Source organism: Heterocephalus glaber, unplaced genomic scaffold, assembly GCF_053883595.1.
Source record: "Heterocephalus glaber isolate CG9 unplaced genomic scaffold, H.glaber_assembly_v1.0 deba00001504, whole genome shotgun sequence".
Lineage (NCBI taxonomy): Eukaryota > Metazoa > Chordata > Mammalia > Rodentia > Bathyergidae > Heterocephalus > Heterocephalus glaber.
In genome coordinates, this window is record NW_028258324.1 from 74202235 (window position 1) to 74216488 (window position 14254).

The 14254-nt window shown below is 43.1% G+C and overlaps 1 protein-coding gene across 2 annotated transcripts in view; it reads right to left on the reverse strand.

Annotated features, from left to right (window-relative positions):
* Positions 1–11626, reverse strand: part of Topaz1 (testis and ovary specific TOPAZ 1) — a 72821-nt gene extending 61195 nt beyond the window's left edge. For both annotated transcript variants that reach the window (XM_021257356.2, XM_021257371.2), the window contains exon 1: positions 11186–11626. The gene's annotated coding sequence lies outside the window, so the exon portion shown is untranslated. The remainder of the gene's footprint in view (positions 1–11185) is intronic.
* Between the last annotated feature and the right edge of the window lie 2628 nt (positions 11627–14254).

Here is a 14254-nt window from a genome sequence, read left to right on the forward strand (position 1 = left end):
TGGACTAAGTGCTATAGAAGTTGGACAAATGTCAGCAGGCCAAGAGCTAAGGACAGTTTTAAAGAACGAAACACTGGGGGAGGAGGGCATAAGTTGCTCATGTTGAACCTACACTGGCTATAGATAAGAGGGGTGGGATCACGGGAGGAGGTGAAAGCTGCAGGACAAAGCATAAGGAGATGTACTTGCTGCCTCTTGATTGGCTGGGGTTAACAGTGGAACTTTCCTGCATACACAGGGCGAGTGGCCCTGCCTGATGGTTGGGCTTGATGGGATTTACATCAAGGTTCCAACATACATTCAGGATGTGAAATAGTCTTCTGTTCAAAGCCCACAGGCTGTCAGTCGATGAATCTCCCCCGCTCTCTTTCCCTTTGTCCCTATATATATGCCAACTTGTATTTAGATTTAGGGCATCTCAGAACTTTCCTTTTGTCAATAATTGGAACAATACCTAGAAAATTTCAAACACTAACTAGACTTATTAAATGAAAATATTGACATACATTGAAAGACAGACTACAGGATTCCCTTCAGAATAAACATTGTAAAATCTTAGTAAAGTGAAGATAAAAATTCAAGAGTTCATCTTCTTTGGTCTGAATAAAAACAGATGGTCTTAAAGTCAGCTGTAGGCCCAAGAATTTAGGAGTTTTTATGAGTAATTGAGCAATACCTAAAGCAGGAATGAAAACTTAGTGTAGCAAATTGCAAAATCAAGTACACTGAGTGTTCTGAATAAGAAAATTGTAGTCTTTATTACAGCTTTTAAAGTTCTTACAAAAAACTTTCACAGAAAACCTGCATTAGGTGTGTTTGTAAAGGTTTTCACTGTTCTGCTTGCTTCTGTGAAATGATTATCATAATTCTACGATTATGCATGGTGTGGTGGATTTGATTAATGGTCAACTTGTAATGCCCAGCTGAACTGAATCAGCGTGGTCTGGGTGTGGAGGATCCACCTGAAGACTGTTACAACAGCCATAAAAAGAGAACTGGAGGGGGAGATCTTGACCTGTTGATTCGCTAGGAGAAGCTTGCTGTGGATGGTTTTCCTGATGCGAACTAGGATGTTCTCATCAGAGGAGGAGCTTGGGACCTCGCTGTCACTGGGAATGGCTGCCATTTTTGTCAGGAGAGCTCGGATCTTCACCATGAACATCACTTCCTGGCTCCAACGTAGATTCCTCAGCTTGGTGGCAGAAATCCTTCATTTCACCAGTGTAGATTTTCTGGCTTCCACCGCTGGCCTTTGGGCCTTCCAGGTGCAGATCCTCAATATGGAGAAGCATGACATATTGCCGTGGGTTCTAGGCCTTCAGCTGGACTTGTGTGGGAAACTACTAGGATCTAGGCCTTCAGCTGAATCCTTTGAGCTTCTAGTGTGCGGTTAATCTCTTGCACACCTTTGCATTTAAATCTTTGGGTAATTATGATAAAATAACCTTATAAGTTATGTGTCCTGTATTTAATGTATTCCCTCGCTGAATCCTTCTGACTACAACAAATGGCAATGCCTAAAAAGGGTGGACATTGTCATTTACCAGCAAGAGTTGGCTTCCTATTGGCAGAGCTCACATACTTGAGAATCTGGAAGATGGGGCAGAATATTTACTCGTGCCTGTAAGATTGCTGACCCAAGAGTCCTTTCTCTTCTAATCTCCTTCCTCCTCTTTTCTTTTCCACCCTCAGCCCTTGCCTCTGGATCCACTGACATTATTCCCCAGCCCTAGAATTAGGCTCTAGGCTCATCCCAGTGTCTCTGTGGATACCACGTCCTTGGTCTCCTCTGGAAAGGAGACAGCAAAACCATATTACTTGCACTCTATAGCTCCAAGTTGTCTAAAGGACTGACTGCATAGTTTGTGAGGCCCAGTGCACAATGACAATTCAGTCTCTTGCTCCAAATTAAGAATTTCAAGACAGTGACAGGAGATGCAGAGCCCCGTGCAGTTATGCACACCATGCTTCATGAAGCTTGCCCTGTAGGTTTATGTTCTATAAACATCTGCAAGAACAAGGGTTCTCTGTTGCTGATATTTATCAATCATAACATGACAACTTCTTCACCGTGTTGGGCCTTGGCCAATTTGCAGTCAGAGCTGTTAGCTCCCCATGTTTCCTTATAGTCTATGGTTTCCACGTTCCTGGGTCAGCTGGCTCTGGGTGGGACTTGGCCAGTGGAGGGCCTTGGGAGAAGAATGGAGGGACACGTCCCTCAGGTCTCCTTCTGCCCGTGGCTGCCTACCCGGCAGGGGCTGATCTGCTCCAGGACCATCTTCACTGCAGTGCAGCTTCAGCCCTGTGTCTTCAGGACCTGTCCCCTCCAGCCTAGCAGCCATCGGGACTTTCTGCCATCCCAAGTATCTGGGCATCTCACCAAATCCCACTGGAGTTCTCACTTCTTCCATTCCATTCTGTGCGTTACACTCCTGCACTTTGGGGGTTCAGGACATGCTACCCCAAAATGTGGTACCTTGGAATTTGAGAAAACTACAGAAGGAAGATTAGTCTCACCCTTTACTCTTTCCTGAAGCAGGACACAAAACCTGGTTGGCCTTCCCCTGAGATAAGTCAAAAATCCTCATAGAATTCCCTCCCTATACTGAGAGGAAGGCAGTGTCCTTAACTCTGCAGCCACAGGGACACAAAGAATCTAACAGACAAACCATTAGAAGATCATATTCCCTTTGTCCAATCACACTTCAGAACAAACATCTACTCATCACACTTAAGCAAAAAAGTACACAAGTTTCCGTTTCTTTGGACCTTTATTTCTGAAGGTCCCTGTGTCAGGTGAAACTTATATTAAATGACTAAGGCTTTCTTCTCATTAATCTGTCTTTCATTATAGGTGCTTCAGCTATGAACCTAGTGATGGGTGAGAAAATAAGTTTCTTTTCCCTGATGAGAGGGAAACCTTTTTCCTTTCATATTGGGTCCAGTGCTTGGAGATTATAAACTAATGACAGACTAAGAAAAGACAAAGTTTATTCATACGCTCAGAATCCTTCAGGTGAAATGGCTCCCTGAACAGGCAAGGACAGGAGTTAATGCCCCTTAAGATGGGGAGAGGAAGGAGGGTTTCTATCAGAACACATGGGAAGGGTGACACTTTCTGCAGGAGCGGGTTTCAGCAGTTACTCATTCTGGAAATAAGTAGCCTCTTTTCTGGCTATAAAGCTCCCAAAGAAGGGCTTTATGATGGCAGTATTTTGGGGGAGGGTCTACGTAAGTCAGCAAAACTTTAGATAGACTCCACCTCTCTCTGATCTTCTGTGCCTGAGATGTTTTTAGCTTAAAATAACCTTTATGCCAGTGAGGTAACATTGTGGATTCCTACAGCTTAAAATACTAAAAGTAATTATTCCTTTTTTCTTGGTAAGAGATCCTTCTGACACTAAAGGGGAGGCTGGAAGGAGTGAAAGGGGGGAAAAGCAAGACTTTGTTCAGTCACAGTGGCAAGAAACGTTCTTACATCCCCTTGAAATTAACATTTAAATAACGCAGGAACAAGTTTGGTGTTCTCCAAGACATGGCCACTTAGCTTTTCTCCTGAATAGTTCCAATATTTTCTCCAGTTTATTTATAGTGTAAAATTGAAGAAGAAGCTAATCTGCCCAGGGATATCATTCAATCCAATGTTCAGTGAAGAATAAGATATCGGCAAATAACATTGGTGTTCATGTATGTGAGCTGGTAGTTGCCATGGTATGGATATGATCTGAGTGCGTCCCTGCCCCCAAGACTCATGTGTTGAAATTTAATCAGCGTTGTGAAGTGATAAGGGGATGAAGACTTGACCTGACTGTGGTGTTGAGAGGTGGAGGCCTTGGGAGGTGACTGGGATTAGCTGAGGTGGAGAGGATGAAGTCCCCATGACTGAGACCTGATGGCTTCAGGAGGGGGAGACCAGAAGATATACACACACCTGTGCCTTACCACGTGATGCCCTGCATCACCCTGGGACCTGCTGATGAGAAGGCCATCGCCAAATGTATCCCTTTCTTTATGTCTGGTTTCTGTAATGGTTCAATAAACTCTTGTTTCAGAGGTCCATTGGTCTCAAGGGTTTACCACCACTCCCCAGCATGGGATAGATAACCTAGGAGGCTAAGGGCAAAGGGGGCTGTGTCAGAAGCTTCGATGTCAACATCTAGCTTACCAGTGGGTAAGTGTGGATGGCTGCCTAAGTGGTTTGATTTACAGAATGACAAGGAAGATTTCTCCTACGTAATCGTTTTCCCCTGCCAAAGGATTAAACACATATACAATGATGACTTCCTAAAGTCGTATCCTCTTGGCCATGGGGCTGCTCCAAGTGGCTAAGACAACCAGTTCCTTGCTGGCCTTGACTCACTTGGCAGAAGGCATTCACCTTTCTGCCCCAGGGATCTAATGTGGCTTTCGTCAGGCCTTGAGCACGTAGAATGCGCAGGCTGTTAGCCTGCCTGGACAGGTTCTCACACACTCCTGGCCCTCCTACCCCACAAGCTGGGGCATTTTGTACATTTTATCAGGCATCTCCAAAAACTGAGCAATCCTTGCATACAGGAGCCACTTTGATAGACTTATCAGCTTTTGCTCTTCCCTGGTCTCACTATTCCCTCAACTCCTGGCCCCTGGCCCTTCCACATAAACTACTTATACACAGGTCCTTGCCTTGGGCTCTAAGTTAAAACAATATGGAATGAACATTTTAAATTTGTATGCCAAAAATACAACTCTTGATCTCTCCCATAGTTTCTCTAACTCAGCAAATGCTAACCCTGTGTTTCTAGTTACTCAGATGGAAAACCTTAGACTCATTCCCTCTTATATATCCCCCCCTCCCCTACCCTAAAAACAGATCCTAAATCTCACTATTATTATTCAGCAGCAGTGAAGCCATTGGTTCCCGTCTTTCCTTTGTTGGAAAGATTTCTTTTTTCCTCTCCAATTATTTTATGCATTTGAGTCTTTGATTAGTCTAGCTAAAAGTGTGTCAATTTCATCTTTTCATAAAACCAACTGTTTCATTAATCTTTTGTATTTTTAAGTCTGTATTTCATTTATTTCTGCTCTTTATCTTTATTTCTTTCCTTCCAGTAATTTTGGGTTTAGAGTTCCATCATTAGGGTTATTTGAAATCTAATTTTTTGATGTAGGTTATTTATTGCTATAAACATCTTAGTCTGCTTTTACTATATCTTGTGGGTTTTGGTGTGTTGTGTTTTCATAGTCATTTGTTTGAAGAAACTTTTAAATTCTTATTTCCTCATTGATTCATAGGTCATTCAAGAGAATGATACTTAGTTTCCATGTATTTGTACAATTTTTAAAGTTTCTCTTGTTGATTTCTAGTTTTATTCTACTGTGGTGATAGAAAATATAAGCTGTAATTTTCAATTTTAGAAATTTGTTGAGACTTGTTTTATTAATACATGGTCCATCCTGAAGAGTGTTCCATGTGGTAATAGGAAGAATGTGTTCTGCAGCTGCTGGATGAAATATCCTGTAAATATCTATTAGGCCCATTATGTTTATAATATATTTTAGCTCTGATGTTTGTGGATTTTATTTTGGTCCAATCTGCCATTGATGAAAGTGGTAGTTACCCAACTAGTGTTGTATTATCTCAGTCTGTACGGCGGAAACACTCCCTCACAGCACACTATTGTGAATCTTTTCTCAACCCTGCACTCGGTAATGTCAGGTTGGTAGCTTGAAGTCAGGCTGAGTGGACATATTTGCACCATGGAAATAAGCAAGCACTGAAAATCAGAGCTTGCCTTCTGGAAGGCCAGTTGCTTAGCAGCCCACCTTTGGATATGTATCTTCAAGTTTATCAGATAATTCCAAAGCATCTTCCAAAAGAATTGTACCAATTTACATTTCCACAAGCACGTTCAGAGCTACCGCAGATGCTTGCAGTTAATTCTGCAGGGCATGTTAGTGGTATTTAATTGTGCTTTTATTTTACATTTCCCTTTGCACTTGTGTATGGGGTATTTGAATTCCCTCATTCTGTGAAGTGTTTTCAAGTCTTCCTCTTATTTTCCCATCATGGGGAGTTGTCTTTTTCTTATTGTTCTGTAGATTTTTTTCTTACAAAGAATATAAATCCTTTGTTGATTATGTGTTACAAGATCTCAAGTGTGTTTTTCATGCTTTCCCCTTTTATGAGAACATAAAATATAGCTAAATAAGTGATTATAAAACAAATACTCCCACAATCACTACTCAGGTCAAGAAATGGACCTTTGGCAACCGCCTAGGTGGTATCTCTGGACCTTGAGCTGATCACAGTCTGACCTCTCTAAAATAACAATCTGGGCTGGGGATTTAGCTCAGTGGTTCCGCTGCCTGTCTCTCAACCACAAGATCCTCTAGTAGTTGGTTACCTAATGTTTTCAACTATAAAATCAAAAGTAGGAAAATTGTTTGGTTCAATTTACTATTCCCTAAGGAGAGTTTTCTGTCATGCTCCAAAGGTTACTTGTTTCTTTTAGTAACGTTCATAATGGGCTTCCTGCTGACTCATGCCTCTGAGTAACTGTTGCTATCATCTGTCTCTGGCCAGTGGGAGCCTCAGCAAGAACCAAGCCTGGGGTCTCTGGTAGCTTCCCTGCTTTCTAATGTGACAAGATGTTCCAGGCTCCTTTTATGTATTTCCCACTCTGGCCCTGGCATCACCCATTTCTCCAGAAAGCTTGGCGTGGTTTAACAGGAAATGGTGTTTCCAGATCGGTGTGGGTGTGAGCTGCCGACAGGATGCTGATTATTTCTCCAGCAGACAGGTAAGAAGCTGGACCACACACTAAGATCCTGTCTCAAAAACAAAAAACCCTTGAATTCATGACCCAAGGATTTTTACTTCTTTCATCTTATCTGTTATCTCTCTTCTCCCACAGAGAGAGAATCCCAGGATGCAGGGGATGGTAGAGTAGAATAGTCCATGATCACACATTTGCTCTCCCACACCCACACCCTATACCCATGGTGGGAACCTATGGCACGCATACCCCAGTGGCTGTTTGTTATCATCAAAAGCTCTAAAATGTTCATCATCACTGCCCTACATGGTCTCAAAACTAAGGCCATCACCACCAAAAGGACTACTGATCCACCTCCTTTAAGGATGTGCTATATCCGTATTATCAAATCACTATTACATCCTATATTTTCTCCTTTATAATTCTGATTCCTCATAGTCAGGCACTTACCCAGGGGCGCTTGGGCAAAACTGGCACTCCAGCAACTCCTGTGTAGGAGAATTTTGCAGCACTTCTTTACATATTTAAAAGAGCAGATTTTAAATGCAAGGGAAGTACACAGATACTCATGCATGTATATCTTCCTTTGTGAACATGTACACTTTGCCCTTTTAACTGAGGTCTTGGCTTTTGCAATTATAGTAATTTTGCTAGATGATCAATTAAAGAATGAGAAAGATGGGTAACAGTCATGGCTATTTTTCCAGGCTGACAGGCATAGAAATAACGGATACAGAGAGTCCCTGGAATTTGGATGATTACAAAAGGAAGAACAATGTGGTAGCACACATAGCTTTTTGGTTTTTTTTGTTTTTGTTTTTGTTTTTTTTTGAGACAGGGTCTCACAGTGTAGTCCAGGCTGGCCTTGAACTATGTAGTCCAGGTTGGTCTCAAACTCATGGGAATCCTCCTGCCTCAGCCTCCTGAGTGCTGGGATTACAGGTGTGTACCAATATGCCCAGCTCCAAAGTACAATTTTCAAAACTTTGATTTCAAAATTGGCACCTGTTATCTTTATGGAAAAATTATATGCCTTGTTGAAAACTTAACATCGATATAGAAACATTTTTAACCCAATTAAAAAAATCAAACTCATATCACCCAGAGAACTACAAAAGTTGAAAAATTTACATTATCCATTAAAACTTCAGTTTTAATTATGTTTCTTACAACTGCCAGAACTTCGAACATTCTCAAAGTCACTTTAGAGAAAGGGAAGAAACAAACAAGCTATACTTAGAATCACAAAAATCCAACTCTGATCTTTTGGAGAATATAGTAGCATCCTGCAAGCCAAAGCCATAGGATATTACTCATGTATTACAAATTGCACAATGTGGTCATTAAATGAAAGCTCTACCTACAGAAAAGGAAAGCAATTTCCCTACCACAACATAATGTACTTTACTACGCAGGTGTAAGCGGCAAGAAAATAGGTAATCTGGTTGAGGAAATAAGATTAATTATGCAAATATCCTTTATCTAAGATGTATTCAGCTATGTGGTATTGACATAGGTACTGCAATCAAATCATAAAGACACCAATTAGACAAAGAAAACATTAAACACTAGCTACAGTATTTTAGGTACCTGCTCCTCCTCCCCAGGTAACCATTTTGCTCCTTCTCCCGAGGTAAACATTTATCTCAAACCTCAGCAATTCCAGCTGGGGGTTTTATTAGTCAGTTTTCTGTCATTGGGACAAAATACCTGACATACACAGTTTCAAGGAGAAAAAATTATTTTGGCTCATGGTTTTAGAGGGTTCAGTCCATGGCTTGCTGTATTTAAGGCAGAAGCATCATGGTGGAAGGGACTGGCGGAGGAAAGCTGCTCACCTCATGGTGGCCAGGAAGCAGAGACAGAAAGAACCAGAGAGGAAAGGGCCAGGGGCCAGATATAGTCCCCAAGGTCATACATTGTGTACCACCCAGAGTCTGCTTTACTAATGTCCTTAATTCTCAAGCCAATTAAGTTGACAATCAAGATTAACCAAGGGCCAGGGATTTAGCTCCGTGGTTCCACCACCTGCCTCACAAGCACGAGGTCCCGAGTTTGATCCTCGGTACAAAAAAAATGAACCATTAGAGGTTAACAAATAACTTTTGACAACCACAACTTTCATCTGCTGCATTCATAATGAGGTGACAACACAATGATTTGCCTCAGAGAGCCAGGTCTTTGATAACCCTGGAGCCATTTACCCATTGTGAAGTCAGTGGATTCAATGCAGTGAAATGGTATTTGTTGGCCTGAGAAATTGCTAAAAAAGCTCTGTGCTTGCGGCCCTACCTACGTCGCTACTTAAACTACTACCCTTTTCTATGCACATTTTTCTGCCAGTGAGAAACATCTAGAAATACCTCTGATCGCCATCAGCTTTCTCAAGAGAACTTGCTAGGAATGGAAATTTTTAGGTCTAACCCCACACCCACTCAATCTGATCCAAGCTCAGGTTTGAGAACCACGTTCTCAGATCTGAGGAGCAAAACCCTTCCTGCATGCTTTGTGGGAGTAAATAAGATTTTTTTTGGTGATGCTTGGCATAAAATAATTCCAGAAACATTAGCTCACTTCTCCGAGCAGAATGCACAGAAAGTTTTTAATGCACTGCACTGAGATGAGAAATATTTACACTTTGCAGCTCTGTGGGTTTTTTCCTGAGATTTACTTGGACGCCAATTGACCTGATTCACCTCGAAGGCAGCTGTAGCCGTGACTGAGCAATCAGAGACCAACCCTGCATCGTTTAGCAGGTGCCCCTCTTTCCCTAGCTTATCCACACAGGTAGGACCCTTCCCAACCCGGTTTCCCTCACAGCCTCTATTGCATACCCCGACCACCCCGTCTCCAGAGGTGGCTGCCCGCCCTGCAAGGCCCCAGTGTGCCCAGAGAAAGGTATCCAAGCCCCTGGTTTTAAGCAGTGAGCTTTTCAGAAACACTGGGCCTGATGACTGGCCGAGTGCGGTTTAATTGGGGAACCAGCACAGGAGGCCCTGATCTGGGTCTTCTCTGTCCCCACGGGTGAGCGATAGCAGCTGTGCCTGCTCCCTGAGCCCCTTCCAGTGGGAAGCCGGCCCAGCAGGTTCTCAGATCTGCACTTTCTTCCTCTCTCGGGTAATGTCCAGTTACTTTGAAGTTGCTTTTCTTGACTCTTATCAATAGGGTGGCAAAACCCTGGGGGGCAGAGATGTCCGGGCAGCCAGTGGGTTTTAGGACACTCGTGGATCAGCTTCTGTGTCTCACCCGCTCCTCTCCTAGGCCTCTCACTAGGCAGCAGCACCCCCAAAGGAATGGGGATCAGAGGGAAGTAACTCAGTGGTGCTCTCTAGCTTAAATTTCCCTTCATTTTCTTAGCCTGAGAAGTGGTCTCTTTTTGCCAGATTTTGCCCCTCCATTCAGGGTTGGACGGGGGTTTGCAGGGCAGGGCTGGTGGCGTTCCTCTTGATCCACCTCTTGCCTGCCCCTCCAGGACCCCAGGCTGGAGATTTCCTAATAACCCCCACCCCGCCCTGTATCCAGCAGAGCTTGGTCATGGGGCATTTCTTTGCTTCTTTTCTCTGTAGAAGCCGCCAAATCCAGACAGACTTCTCCCTAACGTTTGCCTTTTTCTTCAGAGAGAAAGGAAACAAGGGTTGACTTTTGGCTATTTTGAACAAGATGTTGTAAAGGGATATGTCTTAGGAAGACACACAGCTTCCAACAAAATACGGGATAGTATAATTTTTTTATAACTTTGGCAAGTTTTATGTCCAAAATTTGGGGAGGGTCAAAGTCTCCTCAACTTCTTCCCACTACTCGTGTCACTTTGGAGGACAAACCCTCATGCCCTGTGTGGAGGTGGCTAGGGGAGCATTAGGGATGGGGCCCCCTCTTTGGCCTAGAGAGCCTCGGGCATCTGAGAGGCAGCTAGGCAGAGTCCTTAGACTCGTGTGAGCTCTGCGGCCCAGACACCATGGCATGAAGCTGGCAAGTTTCAGAGTACATTGATGAGACCCAGATCAAATTAGGATTGACTTATTTTGGGGCACAAACTTGACCATTTTTAGGTCCTGCCCCTCCCTGCACTTGTACTGGGGATTGAACCCAGGGCCATGCACAGAGCCCCATCCCCAGCCTTTTTTGAGACAGAATTTGCATCAGCAGTCCAGGTCAGCCTAGAACTTGGAATCCTCCTGGCTCAGCCTCCTTACAAGCTGAGATTTCAAGTTTGTGCCACCTGCCTGGTTTAGGCTTTTTATTTTATCCTTTTATTGGTACATTTTAGGTGTACAATATGACATTCATCATTGGAAGTTTGCACCTTTACATACTCTCTTGGTTATTTTTCCCCCTTCCACCCCTATTTAGAAAGACTTTGTTTCCGTTTTCTCATTAATTCCTTTCCCCTCCCCCTCCGCCCCTTTTCTTCCTATTTCACATGATCATACCTTTTAGTCCTTATTTACACTTTGTTTCTCACACCAGAGAAACTGTTTGGTATTTAAATAACTTGTTCATTGACCAGACTTTGAGGAAAGAGAAGTTTCAGGATACCTCACAAGGAGCACAAGCCTTACTAAAGAAAGTTTTATATTCTATAGTAGTGTCCCATCCAAGAAAGCTGTGCGGGATTGTGAGCTTTGGTTGACCAGACTAAGAATTAAGGGAGGGAGGCTCTGTATCCAAACCCTCAGCAGAAACAGCTGGAATACCTGGAGCCACAAGCTTGGACCTCACCTACCACACCCAGAGCCGGGTGGAAGACCTCGGCCCCTTCCTTTGCTCACTATGTGCTCAAGCTCTGGGCTTTGCTCTCTAGGCCTGACTTCCCCACAGAGAACCTGGTCAAAGAACCGGCCTTCCTCCTGAGGGCCAGCCTTCTACCTCCCACCCCCACATCTCAGCGAGGCTCAGCCCGCCTCTCTTATCAGCTCCAGCTCCCGGGCTGAATCAGTTCAGCTGGGCACAGGCCACGTGGTGCCTACTAACAACCTGCTGCCAGGTGTATTCTGAGCTCATCTTTGCTCAGGGTTAATAACCCTAAATGGAATTGTGTTCTACAGTTTAACATTGAATTTTTTTCTCTCTTCCTGGTGTTTGGGATGGAACCCAGGGCCTCACACATGCTAGGCAAGGATTCTACAGCTCTATCCCCAGCCCCTCAAATTTTCTTGATTTTGATGGAGATGGAAATATAATATAAAATTACTTTCTTAGTGTTTTGCTAATATGTTTAGGTTTTTTTTAAAATCTTGCAATGGGAAAAAATGGCATATTCTAGATCCGACTTGTACATCACTGACTATTACTAAAGGCCAGTACATTTTAAAGTATTTATTAGATATTTTTGTTTCTTCTGGGAATTTGTACTCATATTGTTTGCCAATTTTGAGGTGGTTTAATTCTTTTTCTATGTATTTGTAGGCATTCTGTCCATACTGTGGATATTACTATACTCCTGAAATCTGTACATATATATGTATATGTCTAGTATTTTCTCCCATTGATAGCTTGTCTTTTAATTCTACTATATCTTTTATTAAAAGATTTGGAATTTTACTTGCTCAGGTGCCAATATCTCCCTTTCTGCATTTGGTGAAAAAGAGCCTCTTCTGTAAGAAGCAAGATGTGCGGAGGGAGCCCCTTTTCTGAGTGGCAAGTAACCTCTTCACAGCCAGTAAAAGCTCTGTAACTAGGTCGGTGATGAATCCCCCTCCATGTTTTAATCTGAAGTCCAGATTCTCATATGTGTGCTACAGACACGTGAGAGCAGGTCAGATCAATGTTGTTTCTATGTATGTTTTCCTTACTGACATTAGCATTCATCATGTGTTTTAGTGATTCACAGAACTTTTAGATGGTTTAGTAATTTCTATGTGAATCACTAAGACCTTCTGCAGAAGTAACCCCGAGAGGGTGTATGTCTACTAAGTTCCCCAAGCCTTCAACTTCTGATCTAACCAAACTATCCGATAGTTGCAGGAGAATACCACCTACTTTAGGATTCACAGTTCAGGGTTCCTGACCACACTCCAGTAACGCTGGGGTCCTCACCCAGGCAGGGCTATGACAGGGTTCTGACTCAGTTTCTATAGGCAAAAATCGTTCTCCCTTTGACCAGCCAGTATGATACCAGCAAGGATTTTTAAAAGAATCTTGCTGTTGAGTGTGTCAGTTTGTCCCTTCCCAGGGAACTCCAGGTCAGGAACAGCACAGCATCTCAGCGATGTCCACTCAGCCACCCCAGGACAGGCCCCTGGGAAGCGGAGCAATCAGGAGGCGCCGTGTGGTTCTGGGTCGCTGTCATCAGCAGTTGCCAGCCCTCACGTTCCTAGCAAACTTACTCCCACACTGCGGACAAGGGGCCAAACAATGTCCTTTTCCTTTGAATCCACAGATCATTTGCAAGTGTCTGAAATCTGAATGTGCACAAAGGGATACCTACCTCAGATTGTTCTTGTTAGTTGTTTTCCTTTGTGCTTAATTTGCGCTTAGCCTGATGTAAATACTGGGCTTTGACTTAGAATTCTTCTCCTGCAGAGAGCTCTACTTGGCATGAGAGGTCAATGGTTTTGTACCTGATCATCAGCTTCTATTGGAGCACTATTTTAAAAAACCTGGTAGGGCAGGGGATTTAGCTCAGTGGTTTCATGGCCTGCTGGGCAAGCACAAGGACCCGAGTTCGATCCCCAGTACCAAAAAAAAACAAAAAGAAAAACAAAAAAACCTGGAGCAGCCCAGAGGAATAAGGAATTCTGACCATAAAATCTGCAATAATTTGTATATGTATTTTAATCAAAATAGTAAGAGCAAATACTTTTGCAGTACTTCTTACATACCAAGTTCTGTTCTAATTCTTTACAAGCAACACCTGATTTAGCCTTCACAAGAACCCCGTTTAACTGATGGCAAAACTGCGGCTCAAAGGACAATGACAGTCCAGGCTTGAATCTGGAAGACCCATGCCAGATTTGGGTTCTTTGCTGCTAAAGTGTTCTGTGCAACTATTATTTATTTAAAAACATTCGATCTGGCTCTCTCCAGGATGAGCTAGGCTCACAAGCTGGTGGCCGACGCACTGGAGTGAACCCCCCAAAATTTGTTCAGTGTGAAATCTGGAATGTACTGTGGAGTGGTACTAACAGCAAACACTGTAATAATAGCAAAGGTGAGTTAAACATCGCTCTGAAGTTACTTATCTGTGTAGGACAGTGCTGCATGGAGGAGTTAGGCAAATAAAAGCCAAGCCAGCAAGCTGAAGTTTCCTATGAGCGTTTATTTGTTCTGAATAGTGTACATAGGATTCCTCATTTAGTGACCAATTCATTTAATGACCTAGTTGCAGGAATGTAACTCAGTCATTAAATCAGTAACGTCTGCATATATATTCCTTTCAACCAGTATTATCTGTTTCACAAGTGAATAAATGGAGGCCCAGAGAAATAATTCCTCTAAGCACACACAGCTTAAAGCACTCACTGGTGACTTCTAGTCACCAAATCACGTGTTTTTTATAA